The 17,559-nt window shown below is 46.5% G+C and overlaps 1 protein-coding gene across 5 annotated transcripts in view; it reads left to right on the top strand.

The window, feature by feature from the left end:
• LIMS1 (LIM zinc finger domain containing 1) overlaps positions 1-17,559 on the top strand; it is a 124,081-nt gene that overhangs the window by 44,588 nt on the left and 61,934 nt on the right. The window contains exon 1 of one of the 5 annotated variants that reach the window (XM_036352478.1): positions 5,184-5,381. The exons of the other annotated variants lie outside the window; for them this stretch is intronic. The gene's annotated coding sequence lies outside the window, so the exon portion shown is untranslated. Of the gene's footprint in view, positions 1-5,183; positions 5,382-17,559 lie in introns of those variants that run through there. 5 annotated transcript variants of the gene reach the window in all.

Raw genomic sequence — 17,559 nt, 5'->3', positions numbered from 1 at the left:
CTTTAAAAGCCTAAAAATTCTTTTCATCTCATTTTGCTGATCATTATATGTAACTTTCCAGGGCTGTAAAATGTCAAAACATATGGAACTTATTTAATTGTAAATAGTGTGTCTGAGTTATGTGTTTAATAGAAAAGGAAATGATCATTCTGTGGGCCTCTAATGCCCCAATTATACTGAAAGGATTTGTTGTCAACATTTTATTCCGGGCCTGTGCTGGGCTGCAGCATGTGCTCGCTTCCTGGGGCCAGCGATGGACCCAGGAGGCTGCGAGCTTGGTTTGGCGGGGCTGGTGACGGTCCCGGGAGGCTGCGGGCGTAGCTTGGCGTCGCCGCCCTCACCTCCTGGGGCCGGCAATGGTCCCGGGAGCCCGCCGGAGTGGTGCCTATCCCTGGGACCCAGGGACCCCATCCCCAGCCACTTGGCATCTGCATATGCAAATTAACCTGCCATCTCTGTTGGGTTAATTTGCATACTCACTCTGATTGGCTGGTGGGTGTCATGGAGGGGTGGTCAATTTGCATCTTTCTCTTTTATTAGTGTAGACTAGAGGCCCGGTGCACAAAAATTTGTGCACTGGGGGGGGGGGTCCCTCAGCCCGGCCTGTGCCCTCTCGCAGTCTGGGACCCCTCGGGAGATAACGCCCTGCTGGCTTAGGCCTGCTCGCGGGTGGCAGAGGGCAGGCCCAATCCCTAGGTGCAGCCCCTGGTCGGGCTCAGAGCAGGGCTGATTGGGGAGTTGAGGCGCCGCCCCCTGTCATGCACAGAGCAGGGAGGATCGGGAGGTTGTGATGCACCCTCAGTCACACTCAGGGTAGGGCCGATTGGGGTGTTGGGGCACCGACCCTGTCACACTCAAGGCAGGGTCGATGGGGAGGTTGCGGTGCCACTCCCTGTCACGCACAGAGCAGGGCTGATCGGGGGTTGAGGAGCTCCCCCCTGTCACTCACAGAGTAGGGCCGATAGGGGAGTTGGGGCACCGCTCCCTGTATCACACAGAGCAGGGCGGATCAGGGGGTTGGGGCGCCGCACCCTGTCACACTCAGACCAGGGCCGATCGGGAGGTTATGGCTCTACCCCATCACTCACAGAGCAGGGCCCATGGGGGGGGGGGAGGGTTGGGGTGCCGCCCTCTATCACCCACAGAGCAGGGCCGATCAGGGGGTTGGGGCGCCGCCACTGTCACACACAGAGCAGGGCCGATCAGGGGGTTGGGGCGCCACACCCTGTCACACACAGAGCCGCAGGGCGATCAGGGGGTTGGGAAGCTCCCCTGTATCAGGCACAGAGCAGGGCTGATCAGGGGGTTGGGGCGCCTTCCCCTGTCACGAACAGAGCAGGGCGGATAGGGAGGTTGTGGCCCCACCCCCTGTCACACACAGAGCTGCAGGGCGATCAGGGGGTTTGGTCACTGCCCTCTGTCACGCTGATCCTGGTGCTGGGAGGCCTTGCTGCTCCGCTGATCCCGGTGCTTGGAGGCATATTACCCTTTTACTATATAGGATAGAGGCCTGGTGCATGGGTGGGGCTGGCTGGTTTGCCCTGAAGGGTGTCCTGGATCAGGGTGGGGGTCCCCACTGGGGTGCCTGGCCAGCCTGGGTGAGGGGCTGAGGGCTGTTTGCAGCTGGTCACACACCCTTCAGGGTGGGGGTCCCCATTGGGGTGCCTGGCCAGTCTGGGTGAGGGGCTGAGGGCTGTTTTCAGGCTGGCGGGTGACTGAAGTTCCCAACCGCTCCTTTTTTTCTTTTTTCTTTTTTTATTCTGGGCCAGCTTTAGCTCTTAGGCTTGGCTCCAGCTCTGAGGCCTCCGCAGCTGAAAGCAGGTATCTGGTTTATTTGGGTTCTATAATCGAAACACTGTTTCAACTCCAGCTCTGAGATCCCGGCTGACTGAAAGCAGGTTTCTGGGGTTTTGTTTAGCTTCTATATTTGTAACAGTGTTTCAAACTGCAAGCTCGGAGGCCGGCAGCGGCAGGCAGGGAACGTTGGAGTCCTCCGTCACTGGAGCAAGCAAGCCTCATGTTAGCTTCAAGCTGCCTGGCTACCGGCCGCCATCTTGGCTGGCAGTTAATTTGCATATCACCCTTATTAGCCAATGGGAAGGATAGCGGAGGTACGGCTAATTACCATGTTTCTCTTTTATTAGATAGGATAGTGCAGGGTGATAAATGAAGGATTGGGACAACAACAGATGTCAGAATGTCAAATGTTTCCCTCTTGGGTTTTAATTGCAATAACATAATTTTAGCTTAGAAGACTTCTGTTCTATTTTTCTTCTCCCAGGAGAGACCATGACTGCTCTCCAGGGTTTATATCTGAGGTGTGGGACTGTCCCTAAGTGGGAATGGGCTGAACAGCTTGCTTTTCACTACAAACAAACAGCCTTTGCACTTTCCACTTCTTTTTTTATTTTAAATAAATCTTTATTATTCAGATTATTATAGTTGTATTGGAGGGGGGGTGTTCTCTCTTCCTGTGACCAGCGCAGAGAGAGAGAATGCGGAGGTTCATGAAATCTTGAATAAAACACAACGAGGTTTAAGGAAAAATGAAAAAACACAAGACTGAGACAGAAATAGAGTGAAAGCTGGGCCGGAGTGTTGAATCTGCCCTCTGATGGAGGGACAGATGCAGAGAGAGTCAGCACCAGAAGGAGTTTATTAAATACTTGAATAACAGGAAGTTACATCACATCTGGGTGGGCCTTGAGTTCCTGGTGACACCATGAGATCCATCCCCTTAACACTGGGCGGGAAAGTCAGACTCAGTGGCGTCCCAATCTCTTGATTAGGTCTGCCCCCAGGGCGTGGTTCTGCCTGCACTCTGAGTTTCAGGCAACATAATTAAAGATGTCCGAAGGTTTTGCCAGAGGCCCTCAACACAGTTGTTCCTCTTTTTTCTCCCCATAGCTCTCCTCCACCTGATTCCCACCCCACAACATGCCCTTACCCACCCCCCATTGTCCTTGTCCATAGGTGTTCGATCTTGTCCAGTCTCTTCCTGGACCCTCCACATCCCCTTCCCCCCGAGAATTGTCAGTCCACTACCTTTCTATGCCCCTGATTCTATTATATTCACGCGTTTATTCTGTTCATCAATTTTTTTATTCACTTGATTTTTAGATTCACTTGTTGCTAGATATATATTTGTTGTCACTTTGTTGTTCATAATTTTTATCTTTACCTTTTTCTTCTTCTTCCTCTTCTTAAAGACTACCCTTCAGCATTTCATATAATACTGGTTTGGTGGTGATGAACTCCTTTAGCTTGTTCTTATCTGTGAAGCTCTTTATCTGACCTTCAATTCTAAATGATAGCTTTGCTGGGTAGAGTAATTTTAGGTGTAGGTTCTTGCTATTCATCACTTTGAATATTTCTTGCCACTCTCTTCTGGCCTGCATAGTTTCTGTTGAGAAATCAGCTGACAGTCGTATGGGTACTCCCTTGTAGGTAATTAACTATTTTTCTCTTGCTGCTTTTAATATTCTCTCTTTGTTTTTTGCCCTTGGCGTTTTAATTATGATGTGTCTTGGTGTGGTCCTCTTTGGATTCCTTTTGTTTGGGGTTCTCTGCGCTTCCTGGAGCTGAAAGTCTATTTCTTTCACCGGGTAGGGGAAGTTTTCTGTCATTATTTCTTCAAATAGGTTTTCAATATTTTGCTCTTTCTCTTCTTCTGGCACCCCCATAATTCAGATATTGGTACGCTTGAAGTTGTCCCAGAGGCTCCTTACACTATCTTCATTTTTTTTTTAAATTATTCTTTTTGCTTTTCTGGTTGGGTGTTTTTGCCTCCTTATATATTGCTGAGTCTCAGCATTCCCTACTCTACTGTTGGTTCCCTGTAAATTAATTTTCTTTTCAGTTAGTGTATCCTTCATTTCTGACTGGTTCTTTGCTATGGTTTCTATATCCTGTTTTATGCTATTGATGTTCTCACTAAGTTCCTTGAAGTTCTCAGTAAATTCCTTGAGCATCCTTATAACCATTGTTTTGAACTCTATACAGGCAGTCCTTGGGTTATGTTGGACTCGGCGTATGTCGTTTTGTGGTTATGTCACCATCTCCCATTTACAGTATTTATAAAAAAAAATTCCGTCATTTTGACATATGTACATATGTGCTTTATGTTTTTCATTATTTATTTACCACAAGTAAAGGTCAGGAATTGTTATCTTTCTTTTAAATTTTTTTTACTGTTTCACTTCATTACTGCTGTGTATGTGCTCCATGTGAGTGACGTAGGTGCTTATGTAGGTGGGTTCCGACTTACGGCCAAAATTGCATTATATGCTGCTGTAGGAATGGATCTCCGACATATCCCGAGGACCTACTGTATTTGGTAGTTTGCTTGCTTCCTTTTCATTTAGTTGTTTTTGTTTTGTTTTATTTTAGAGAGGAGGGCAGAGGGAGAGAGAGATAGAAACATCAATGATGAGAGAGAATCATTGATCAGCTGCCTCCTGCACACCCCACACTGGGAATCAAGCCCACAACCCAGGCCTGTGCCCTAACCAGGAATCAAACTGTGACCTCCTGGTTCATAGGTTGACGCTCAGCCACTGAGCCACACCAGCCATGTTCATTTAGTTCTTTTTCTGGAGATTTCTCCTGTTCTTTCATTTGGGACCTATTTCTTTGTCTCCACATTTTGCCTGCTTCCCTTTTGTTTCTATGTGTTAGGTAGAGCTGCTGTGTCTCCTGGATTTGGTAGAGTGGCCTTGTGTAGTAGGTGTTCTGTAGTGTCCAGTGGTACAGCCTCCCTGATCCACCCAACCTGGGCACTCCAGGTGCACCTCCATGTGGGCTATGTAAACCCTCCTGTTGTAGTTGAGTGTTTATTGTTGTTAGCACATCAGTGGAAGGGATTTACCTCTAGGCCAATCAGCTGAGAGGACTGTCTGTGACTACCAACCATTATGGAGGATAGATACAGGGGCATGCTGAGGCCAGGTGCTGCTTATTTGAGAGATTTTAGGAAATATATCTGTTGTTCATTTTTCTGCATATCACAAATGCTTTCCATAAGTTTGCGGATGAATTTCTTAACTTAAGGTATATAAAAGAGCTTAACAGGATGTGAGTTATGACATTTAAGGGTGTTGTCTTATTGCTTCAGAATTGTGGGGTTATCATGTAACACACCATGTCACATGATTGACTGAATTCAGGGGAAAAACCCTCAGCTTGCTTTCATTTGCTTAAATATAGTTCAAGGGCACAGATGCAAAGTTAAGATGAGGAAGTATTATACAGTATAGGAAGCAGAAGCTTTTAAAGATAATTCAGCATGATGTGAAGCTCATTTCCCAGGCTCTAATAAATGAGTGAATACAAGAGCTGAAATTAAGAGGAATTAAGAGGAAGGGAGCTAGGAGGCACATCAGGTAAGTGCTTGGAGTATCGGCTTGCTTTTGCAGAGATGGGGCTTTGTGCACAAAGTTGTTAAGACTGAGGAGTGGAAGTTTGAGAGAAGAAATGCATGTGATAGCCTCGTTGAGCCAAATGCAGGGTATTGTTGTATTTCCAGATTTGTTTTCCTTATGAACTATCTTTCTTAGTTATTGAAAAGCAAATATAAAAGATAGTTGCCTAAATTTGCATATATAATAACAGAAAGTGTCTTGGATAAGTTGCAATAGCTTCTGGCCATGCTGATTAAAATTTTTCTCCTCCCTGCTACAGAGAATGGTGTATATTTAATTATTGAAAACGTGTAAAACCAATTTCATCTTATATTGGTTTTAAAGCAAAAATTCTTTACTCTTGCAAGAAAACATTAGCAACCTTGATAATGTTTAGTGCCATAAAGTTTAAGGTCCTGCAGGACTTATAGTACAAAAGACCTTAGTAATTCTTTTTGGCATCTTATTATATTATATATTTTTAACTCAAATTCTGCCTTTGGTCTTAAAACAAACAAAGAAACAGTCAATCATATGCTGTACAATACTATGGTTAGTGAACTTTTGTCTTGCCATAGCTGGAAAAGAGCAACCAGTTGAGGAGTTACTAGTTTTTATTAACCTATATAATTCTTTTTAAAAAACTGTCTTAGTGCACCAAAACTACATTTGTAAAACATTTATTAAGAAGTGATTTTTCAGCCCTGGCCAGTGTGGCTCAGAGTTTAAAGTGGTGTCCCATGCACTGAAGGGTCATAGGTTCAATTTCTGGTCAGGGCACACACTTAGGTTGCAGGTTCGATCCCTGGTCTGGTCGGGGCATGTACAGGAGACTACCAGTTGATGTCTGTCTCTCTCTCTCTCCCTCCCTCCCTCCCTCCCTCCCTCCCTCCCTCCCTCCCTCCCTCCCTCCCTCTCTCCCTCTCTCTCTAAAATCAATAAAAACATATCAGGTGAGGATTTTTTTTAAAAAGGTGGATATTTACCCCAAAAGGATCTTGAGTCTACACAAGATTTGCCTTACATGATGAATTTCCTTAGACATATAATGTATTTGTGAAAAAATAATGTATTTATTTTACAATTAATGCCCTAAAACATGATAACCTTGAGAGGAATATACCTGTGATATAGAATGGAGTGATGTATAAGGAAGGTTCTTATTTTATATATATTACATATTTTTATATGTTTTAAAACATATAAACAATTGTGAAATATGGCATAGTTATAGTGATTAGGCGAACACTATCTGGAACAAGAAAGAAAAAGTTAAAAAGAGGATGATCACTTATTTTGATCTTTCAAATTAATAAAAAGCTGAGTGCTGTCAAGTTTTGGGGGATAACCAAAGGGAAGCAATGCCTATAATTCTTAAGGATGGCACCATTTAGTTGATGATTTTTGAGTTGGATTTTGAAGAATGAGTGCATTTCAATGTAAAAATGATGGGACAGTGTTCTAGGCAGTGTTGGCAACAGCTTACTCAAAGGTTTGTAGGTCAGTTTTACTTCATTGCCTTTTCACGTTACCTAGAATGAAACCCACAGTCCCTATTCTGGTCTACAGGGCATACTTGATCTGCACCTTGCCCTCGACCCCTGTCTTTCAGATGCCAGGTATCTCCTGCCCTTTCACTAGATTGTTAAGATCCCCCAAGCAGGGGCTTTGTCTTAATTGTTCCCTCTGTGTCCCAGAGCCTAGAGTACCAAGTGCTCAATAAATGAATGTTGATTGAATGGAATAAATTCAAAAGGCTAATGTGCTATAGGATGTAAGATGTTTTCGAGGGGTGAAAGTAACAGGAAACATACATGAAATACTGGTCTTAAATGCAATAAAATATGGGGCCATTTTGCAGTGAGGTGCTAATCACATAGCCCTGTAGAGCATGGAGTGGGAAGAGAATGGAGATTGCAGTACCATATACCAGCTTTGTCAACAATTCCTTCATTCAGTTGACATTTGATCTGTTTGTTCCATGCTAAGCACTGTGCTCGGTTCTGAGTATACAAAGATGACTGAGAAGTGGTTCTAGTTGGTGGGACCAGATATGAGAATATACTGAAATTGAGGTTTTAAGAAAGTAAGGTGTGTGGGGCTTAAACCTGGCCTTGTCAGAGAGGTGGGATTGAGTCTTAAATCTCATAGACAATTTCTTGATGTCAATAGCGCTGAGAGTTCCCCAGAAAAAAATAAAGCTTTTAAAGGAACTTATATGTCAACTATACATCAATAAATGTTTTTAAATTGTTTTTAGGCATGTGGTTTTTTTTTTAATGCAGAGGCCTTACAGTGATTTTGAATTAGGTCTTGTCAATATATTGATTAATCCATTCATTCTCAGAAGAAAATGTATTTCGGGTGTATTTCTATATATATAAAAGCCTAAGCGACCGGCCAACCGGCTGGTAGCTATGCTGCACAATGACCTCCAAGGAGCAGACACTCAATGCAGGAGCTGCCGAGCGATAGCAACTTTGCAGTGTACCCTCTTGCACTCCGGAACCCTGCAGGGTATGTTGGACTGCAGTTTCAGCCCGATCCCAACGGCCAAGCCAAGGGAGCCCACCTGCCAGATGGACGCTGCTCACTCTGCAGATGCTCTTTGAGCCCTGGTGCTGCCTCAGGTGCAGCTGGCTGGGGAGAGACCACGGGAGGTTGGCTCCAGGACGTGTCCGGCCCATCTCACCCAGTCCCATCCTGCTGGCCACCTTCTAATTAATTTCCTTTCAGTATGCACGAATCTGTGCACTGGGCCTCTAGTATATTGCCTGTATTCTAGCTCAGATTTCAGCTCCAAGTTAGTGTGTCACTTCTGGGACATAGTTGACCAGTTTGAAGAATAGAGAGGTTGATGTCCATCCTATGAAGTTAAGTGATTGATTAAATTAAATGAGGTGATACATAGGAAAATATTTTATTCACTAAACATTGCTACAAATATATGATGGTATTGTTGGGGGTGGGAGGTGGTGAGGATGGATACTCTAACATATCAGATGAGAATTTAGGATAGGATATATATAGAACATGAAAGATTAAAAAACACATTTTACCAGATATTCTGGGTACGGGGCAGGGATGGGGTGTGTGGAGAAGAGGCAAATTTCCCTAAGTAAAATATCCATAAGGCTTAAAAACTATGCTTAAAGGAAGTTTGCTACTGCACAGATGTTTATTTGTAGCCTAGGAAAGTATTTGAACACGTAGCTCTTTAGAGCTATCAGGCCTGAGTTCAAATCTTCTGCCACTTGCAAGATTCTGAACAAATGAAAAATTTAACAGTTGAGTCACAGATTTCTTATCTGTAAGTGGCAATAATACCAATCTGTAAGTAGTGAGGATTAATTGAGATAATGTACGCAAAATGATCCTAGCTTGATACTTAATGGGATTTAGGTGGTCAACAAATCTTCCTTTCATTCCCTGTTTTATTATTGTGGTAAAATACATATACCATAAAATTTGTTATTTTAAGAACATAAAATTTTCATTTAAACCATTTTAAGTATAAAATTCAGAGGCATTAGTTACATTCACAATGTTGTGCAAACATCATCACTGTATACACACAAAAAAATGTATACACACATTTTGAATAATTATAAAGGCAGTGTTTATTAAAATACATTTCATTGAGCTATTAGCTGCTGAAGTGTGTATATATTTTTGGGGGGCACCCTATATTTCCAAAACTTTTTGTTGCCCCATACAAATACTTCATACCCATTAAGCATTAACTCTCCATTTCTTCCAAACCCCTCATAACTTCTACTTTCTTTTCTTTTTTAGATTATTTATTTATTTGTTAATTCTCACCTGAGGATATTTTCTATTGCTTTTTAAATTTTTTTAAAAAAATCTTTCTTGAGAGTATTACAGATGTCATCCCCCCCACCCCACCCCGCCATTGTTCCCCTCCACCCAATTCCTGCACCACCCCATTGTCTTTGTCCATAGGTAATGCATATATGCATATAAGATCTTTGGTTAATCTCTTCTCACCTTTTCTTCCCCCTTCCCTTTGAGATTTGTCAGTCTGTTTCATGTTTCAATTCCTCTGATTCTATTTTACTCACCAGTTTTCTGTCATTTTTTCAAATAGGTTTTCAATTTCTTGCTCCCTCTCTTCTTCCAGCACATCCATGATGCGAATGTTGGTATGCTTGAAGTTGTCCCAGAGGTGTCTTACATTGTCTTCATGTTTTTTTATTCTTTTTCTTTTTGCTGTTCTGATTGGGTATTTTTTGCTTCCTCATATTCCAAATTCTTGATTTGATTCTCGGTGTCCTCTACTCTACTTTGATCCCTTGTAAATTACTCATTTCTGACTGATCTTTTTTTATGATGTTGAAGTTCTAAGTTCCTTGAAGTTTTAAGTTCCTTGAGCATCCTTATAACCGTTTTGAATTCTATTTCTAGTCGTTTGCTTGCTTCCACTTAATTTCATTCTTTTTCTGAATATTTCTTCTATTCTTTTATTTATGACATGTTTCTTTGTCTCCTCATTTTGTCTGTTTCCCTGTGTTTGTTTCTATGTATTAAGTAGAGCTGCTATGTCTCTTGGAATTGGTAGAGTGGCCTTGTGTAGTAAGTGTCCTGTAGGGCCGATGGCTCAGCCTCCCCAGTCACCTGAGCTGGGTACTCTGTGTGTGCTGCTGTGTGAGCTGTGTGCACTGTCCTATTGTAGTTGTGCCTTGATTGATATTTGTGTCACTAGTAGGGATTGATCCCCATGCCAATTGGCAGTGAGGACCAGCTGCGACTACAGCAGAAGAGCTGTTGTGCAGGAGCCAACCCTGTGGAGCAGGACTTGCTTCAGTCGGGCTCTGGTGCTCACTGAGTCCGCCTGTTGAGTGTGTCATTCATGAAGGTGGTAGGGTTGTAATCTGGTGTGGTTAATACTGACCACCAGGTGCACTGGCTCTGGGGTCTCCCGGGAGGTGCAAACTGCCTATTTCCTGCCCAGGGCCACTCAGCATAAACTACAAAACAATCTGTAGGTGGCTGCTACTTGAGTTGAGCCTGGAGGTGCCCAGGAGAGGCCAACCAGTGAGCCAGGGTAGGGTGCCACTAGTGCTAGGCCTGGGGCTACTTATTGAGAGGTACTGGGCATGCTGGTGCCAGTTGCTACTTGTTTGGGAGAATTTAGGAAAGTTCAAAGCATGAGACGAGAGGCCAGTTGTATGGGAAAGCCACTGGAAATGGTTTGGATGAGCCTGTATGTAGGGAGGGGCGGGGTCTCAGGGAGTCACCAGTGCAGAGCAAAAAGGGTGAGCCAGGTTCATGGAGACTCAGATATGGTGTCTGCCGATCGGCTCTTTGTGGGGAAGACCCAGAAAAAGCACAATGGTCTCTGCCATTACTTCTGTCTGGGAGAAAGCTGCCCCTCCAGTTCTCCCTGATTCCATACCAGTTAGTTCCTCCACGAATGTCCCAGGTTCCTTTCAAGCTGCTGCCCCAGTGCTGGAGCTCTGAGGGAGTAAGTCTGTGCGTGGGCCCTTTAAGAGAAACTGCCTCAGTTGGGCTGGTGTGGCTCAGTGGTTGAGTGTCAACCCATGAACCAAGAGGTCACCAGTTCAGTTCCTGGTCAGGGCATATGCCCAGGTTGTGGGCTCGATTCCCAGTAGGGGCTTGTGGGAGGCAATTGATTGATGTTTCTCTCCCTCTCCCTTCTTCTCTCTCTAAAATCAATAAAAACTTTTTTTTTTTAAGTGAGTAACTCTGAGACTCCAGGAGATTCATGTCACTCAGCCACATCCCTGCTGGTTTTTACAGCCAGAAGTTGTGGGGACTTCTCTTCCCAGCACTGGAACCCTGGGCTGGGGGCCTGGTGTGGGGCAGAGACCGCTCGCTACTCAGGGAAACCTCCACAACCAGGATATCCCTCCTGATTTTAAAGCAACATACATGGGTGTGGGACCAGTGGTTTCTGCAATTCTGCCTGCGTCTCTGCACCTCCTAACAGTCTTGATGTGCTGCTTCTTTAATTCCCTAATTGTAGGACTTCTGCTCAGCTAGAATGATGGTTCTGTATTTTAGTTGTAAATTTTGATGTGGGAAGCAGCGAATACTGCGTTTACCTATGCCTCCATCTTGACCAGATATTCACCATTGACGTTTATTTTACTAAGACCATTATAAAGATCTTCATTCATGATGTATCTAATGAGACACTAGGGGAAATAAAGGATTTATCCATGTGTCTTAGGAGAATGAAGTGTACACACATGAAACAGCTAAAATTATAGCAAAGTTTCATTTACATTTGAGCAGTAGCAGTGATGTATGGATAACAATCCTATGGAGAAAATGAGCAGCAGACAGAATTTTGAACTTAATTTTAATGAATTGCTACGTGGATGAACAGAGAGGAGATGGGAAGAATATGGCAGAAAAACAGGAATATATAATGCAGCTATGGGGAAGGGAATAGATTTTGCCTATAAAGGTCTACATACAACCCCTGCATATAATGGTGAATTCTGTGGAAGTAATTAAAGTGATGAGAAGGAAAAAAGAAAATTGGAATCTAAACTGTCCATGACTAACCCCAAGATGACTAAATCAGCTATGGGAATCCTGTGTTGACAGGATTTCTAAGACCTTAAAAGAAAGGGAAATAAATCTGCCCAGCCAGCATGGCTCAGTGGTTTAGCATGGACCTATGAACCAGGAGGTCATGGTTTGAAACTCGGTCAGGGTACTTGCCTGGGTTGCGGGCTTGATCCCCTGTGGGGCATGCAGGAGGCAGTTGATCAATGATTCTCTCTCATCATTGATGTTTCTAACTCTCTCTCCCTCTCCCTCTCCCTTCCTTCCTCTCTGAAATCAATTTAAAAAAAATTTTTTTAAAGGACGTAACATTTACTGAGAATGCACTTCTTGTTGCTAAATGCTGAAATGCCTTCTGAAATTTTGTGTTAAGTCCTTGACCATGGTGAGATATTTTTATAATGCTCACATTACATATGAAGAAACTAACCTGCAGGTGAAGAATTTTGCCTTTGCTAATAAGAGATGGAGCCAGGTTATAATCCTGTGTGTATTTATACTTAAACCACATCTCAATTTGGATTAGCCACATTTCAAGTGGCTAGCAAATTGGACTGCATAGATCTAAGAAAAAGGTAGTGAGATTCATCCTAAAAGAGGCTCTGCCTTTGAAGCAGTTGGAAGAATTGTTGTGGGGCAAGAGAACAGCTTAACCTAAGATGGAAAACTGTGGAAAAAAGGTATCATACATAAAAGGCAGGGCTGCTCTTTAAAAGAAAATGAAGGTATTACCACATACTGTAAGGACATTACTGACCAAACACCATTTATGGAGAGCAGTAAAGCCATGCTGACCTTTATCACCACCACAGCAGTGACCACAGGAGAACTGTGTGTTGTTGACAGCTAATGCTAAACCATATTTGGTGAGGGGATGACATATCTTGGCATATCTACTAACCATTAAGAATGGAAACCACAGTCTTTAACCCTTTGCAGTCCAATGTTATTTTTGGAATTCAAACAGTCTGGTCCAAATTAATTGACGGAATTGAATGTTGAACTTTGTAATGTTCTTATTGCTCAATGTTGGACCTGCTCCTAGCGCCTGGTCTGTTGAGTCAGCCTCGAGGTTGGACTGAAAAGGGTTAATATATACATGATTGCCATTGCCAAAGAGTCTTTTCTTCCAAATTCCAGATCCCTTTACAGAAGGGAAGCTATAATGTTAGCTTCAGGAAATAACCATGAACAAAATACCTTATATGGGAATTTCCACAGACCTCAAATCTACCCGGAACAAGATAAATGATAGTTTCAGACTTCTATTCCAGCAATACAGAAATTATTCATAGTGTTCTTGGGATTTCCTTTTCATCCTTTTTCTAACTGTGATTCTGCCTACTTTGTTGTCTTTGTCCCATTTAACCTTTCTCTTTCAGTCTTTTATTATTATACTAGAGGCCCAGTGCAGGAATTCGTTTACAGGTGGGCTCTGGCTGGCCCTGCCCTAATCAGGGTGGATTGGGGCTGGGCCTTTCAGGAGACGACAGCGGGAGGTTGGCCGGCTAGGGGGTGGGGCTGCAGGCGATTGGCTGGTGGGCCCCGCCCCCGATTGGTGTGTGTGTGGGGGGTGATTGGGGGTGGAGCTGGATGCGGGGAGAGGCCACAGGCTGATCAGGGTGGTGGAGGCTGATTGAGGGTGAGGCTGGCTGAGGGGAGGGGTGGTGTGCAGTGGGCCAGCCGGCCCTGCCCCCAAATGGAATGGGGGGGCTAACTGGGGGTCAGCGGCCTGGGGAGGAGCCACAGGCATTTGGCCAGTGTCCCTGCCCCTGATCGGGGGGGGGGGGTCGATCTGGGGTGGGGATGGCCAGTGGAAGGGGCTACAGGAGGTTGGCCAGTGGCCCTGTCCCTATTAGGGTTGGGGGTCGATTAGGGGTGGAGCCAGCCAGGAGAGGGGCTGCGGGCCGATCAGGGTGGGGTGGGCCGATCAGGGGTGAGGTGGCCTGAGGGAAGGTTCGTGGGGGTTTGGCCAGCTGCACTACCCTCAATTGTGGTGGGAGAGGCTGATGAGGGGCGGGACAACCTGGTGGAAGGGCTGCAGGGTGGGGGTTGGTGGCTGCCAAGCCCTCGATTGGGGTGGGAGAGGCTGATCAGGGGCAGGGCCAGCTGGGGGTAGGGCCCGCGGGAGGTTGGCCACCGGCCCCACCCCCCAATCGGGCAGGTTCGCTAGCCGCATTGGGCGTCATAGCCACCGGTCATTCTGGTCGTTACGGCATTATGGTCGCTGGCTTCTTATATATATAGACTAGAGGCCCTGTGCATGAAATTCGTGCACTGGGGGATGGGGTTCCCTCAGCCCAGCCTGCCCCTCTCACAGTCCGGGAGCCCTCAGTGGATGTCCTACTGATGGCCACAGTCTGGCAGCAGGGGCTTGGAGCAGGCGTCCCGTGTGTGTGTGTGTGTGTCTGTCTGTCTGTCTGTCTGCTGGGGCCTGTCCCCAGCCGCGCCATGTAGGTTCGAAGCAGTTGCCGTGTGTGTGTGTGTGTGTGTGTGTGTGTGTGTGTCCACTGGGGGTCTGCCCCCAGCCACATTGGAGGCTCAGAGCAGGCACTGTGTGTGTGTGTTTGTCTGCTGGGGGCCTGCCCCCAGCCACACCATGGAGGCTTGGAGCAGGAGCCCCTCTGTGTTGATCTCTCAGGCTCCTGGCCTTCAGTGCATGTTGTACTCTCCCTTGAGCTATGGCCAGGATGGGGGTGCTGCTTGCAAGCCGGGCTTTCCTGCTCCCAGATCGCCATGGCGACCGGGGAGCAGGCCCAGCTGGGGGCTGCCCGCAGGCTGGGCTTTCCTGCTCCCGTATCAGGCCCAGCTTGGGGCTGCCCGCAGGCCAGGCTTGCTTTCCTGCTCCCAGATCCTCATGGCGACCGGGGAGAAGACGCAGCTGGGGGCTGCCTGCAGGCCGGGCTTGCTTTCCTGCTCCCGGATCAGGCGAAGCTGGGGGCTGCCTACAGGCCGCACTTTTCTACTTACCAATGGCCGGATCACCACAGCGACCCAGGGCCTAGCGGCACTTTCCTGCTCTCCAATAGCCATAAGGTCCTGGCTGGAGGCGGGGCTTAGGCGGCACGGGGGTCCCAGCTGGGGGCTCAGGTGGCACACAGGGGTCCCGGCTGGGGGCGGGGCTTATGCCCCGCTGCCCAGGGCTGCACATGGGGCCCGGATGGCAGCTCGCGCTGTCCCGCCTTGCCTGTAGTATAGGATAGAGGCCTGGTGCATGGGTGGGGGCCAGCTGGTTTGCTCAGACAGTGTTCTGGATCAGGCTGGGGGTCCCGCTTGGGTGCCTGGCCAGCCTGGATGACAGGCTGAAGGCTGTTTGCAGCTGGTCACACCCCCTTCAGGGTGGGGGTCCCCACTGGGGTGCCTGGCCAGTCTGGGTGAGGGCCTGAGAGCCGTTTTCAGGTTGGAGGGCAACTTAAGCTCCCAGCCTCTCCTTTTTTTTCTTTTTTTTTAATTCTGGGATTTATTTACCTTCTATAGCTGTCACTGGAGCTGAGAGCTGGCTCCAGCTCTGAGGGCTGAAAGCAGGTATCTGGGTTTGTTTGGGTTCTATAATTGAAACTCTGTTGCCATCACAGCAGCTCTAAGCTCTGAGGCCGAAGCTGGCTGAAAGCAGGTCTCTGGAGCTTGTTTAGCTTCTATAATTGCAACATAGTTGCTTAGAGTGCAGTTCAGAGGCTGGCAGCGGCAGGCCAGGAACGTTAGCTTCCTCCGTCACTGGAGCAAACAAGCCTCCTGTTCGCTTCAGCTGCGTGGCTGCCGGCCGCCATCTTGGTTGCCAGTTAATTTGCATATCCTGATTAGCCAATGGGAAGGGTGTTGGGGTTATGGTCAATTTGCATGTTTCTCTTTTATTAGATAGGATACTGTGTTTTGTTTGTTTTTTTGTGGTAAGCTATATACTAGGAATTACCCAGATCCTACTCTTTGCTCTTTTAACGGTGGGACTTTAATTGTTTCTTCATTTGAAAAATGATAAAGATTAGATTATCTTTAATAGATTATCTTTAAAAGATTAGATTATCTTTAATAATTTCTAAAGATTAGATTATCTTTAATAATTTCTAATATCTTTAGAAATTATTTAATAGTGTTTAATTTTGCAACTTGGAGCCTCATTTAAAGAAAATCATGGTGAAATACATTTTTAAGTGGCATTAAGTACATTCATAATATTGTGCTACCGTCTACAGAACTCTTCTCATTCTGCAAAACAGAAAAAAATGTGCCCATTAAGCTATAATTTCCCATCTCACCCTCTTCCCAGCCCCTGGCAGCTACCATTCTCCTTGCTGTCTCTATGGATTTGACTATTCTAGATACCTCATATAAGTGAAATCATATAGTATTTGTCTTCTTGTGACTAGCTTATTTCACCAAGTGTAATGTTTTTAAGATTCATCCATATTGTAGCTCGTGTCAGAATTTCCTTCTGTCGTAGGGCTGAATATTATATTAGTAGAGGCCTGGTGCACAAAAATTTGTGCACTCAGCGGGAGAGGATTCCCTCAGCCCGGCCTAAGCCCTCTTGCAGTCTGGGACCCTTCGGAAGATGTCCTCCTGCTGGCTTAGGCCTGCTCCCTGGGGGATTGGGCCCACGCTGGCAGTCAGACATCCCTCTGGCAGCCCGGCAGCCCTTAGGAGTTATCTACTTACCAGCAGGGAGCAGACCTAAGCTGCAGTCAGACATCCTTAGTGCTGCTGAGGAGGCGGGAGAGGCTCCCGCCACCACCGCTGTGCTGGCAGCCTTAAGCCTGGCTTGTGGCTGAGCAGAGCTCGCCCTGTGGGAGCACACTGACCACCAGGGGACAGCTCCTGCATTGAGTGACCAGTCATTCCCAGTCGTTCTGCTGTTAAGGTCAGTTTGCATATTACCCTTTTATTATATAGGATAGAGGTCTGGTGCACGGGTGGGGGCCGGCTGGTTTGCCCTGAAGGGTGTCCCAGATCAGGGTAGGGGTCTTGCTTAGGTGCCTGGCCAGCCTAGGTGAGGGGCTGATTGCTATTTGCAGCTGGTCACACCCCCTTCAGGGTGGGGGTCCCCACTGGGGTGCCTGGCCAGCCTGGGTGAGGGGCTGATGGCTGTTTGCAGCTGGTCACACCTCCTTCAGGGTAGGGGTCCCCACTGGGCTGCCTGGCCAGCCTGGGTGAGGGGCTGATGGCCGTTTTCAGGCTGGCCACACACCCTTTAGGATTGGGGGTCCCCACTGGGGTGCCTGGCCAGTCTGGGTGAGGGGCTGAGGGCCATTTTCAGGCTGGCCAAGCCACCCAGCAACAGAAGCTCCCAGCCTCTCCTTTTTTTCTTTTTTTTTTTATTCTGGAATTTATTTACCTTCTATAATTGAAACTTTGTAGCCTTGAGTGGAGCTCAGAGCCAGCCAGGGCAGGCAGGAAGCTTTGCTTCCTCCATCGCCAGGGGCAACCCAAGCCTCCTGCTCGCTCCAGCTCCATGGCTACAGCCGGCTGAAAGCAGGTGTCTGGGGTTTATTTATCTTCTATAATTGAAACGTTGTTGCCTTGAGTGGAGCTCAGAGCCGGCCGTGGCAGGCGGGAAGCTTGGCTTCCTCCATCACTGGGGCAACCAAGCCTCCTGCTCGCTCCACCT

This window comes from Myotis myotis, unplaced genomic scaffold (genome assembly GCF_014108235.1).
Source record: "Myotis myotis isolate mMyoMyo1 unplaced genomic scaffold, mMyoMyo1.p scaffold_m19_p_2, whole genome shotgun sequence".
NCBI classification, from domain to species: domain Eukaryota; kingdom Metazoa; phylum Chordata; class Mammalia; order Chiroptera; family Vespertilionidae; genus Myotis; species Myotis myotis.
The sequence above is the reverse complement of the archived record's forward strand: the minus strand, read 5'-3'. Positions and strand labels throughout refer to the sequence as shown.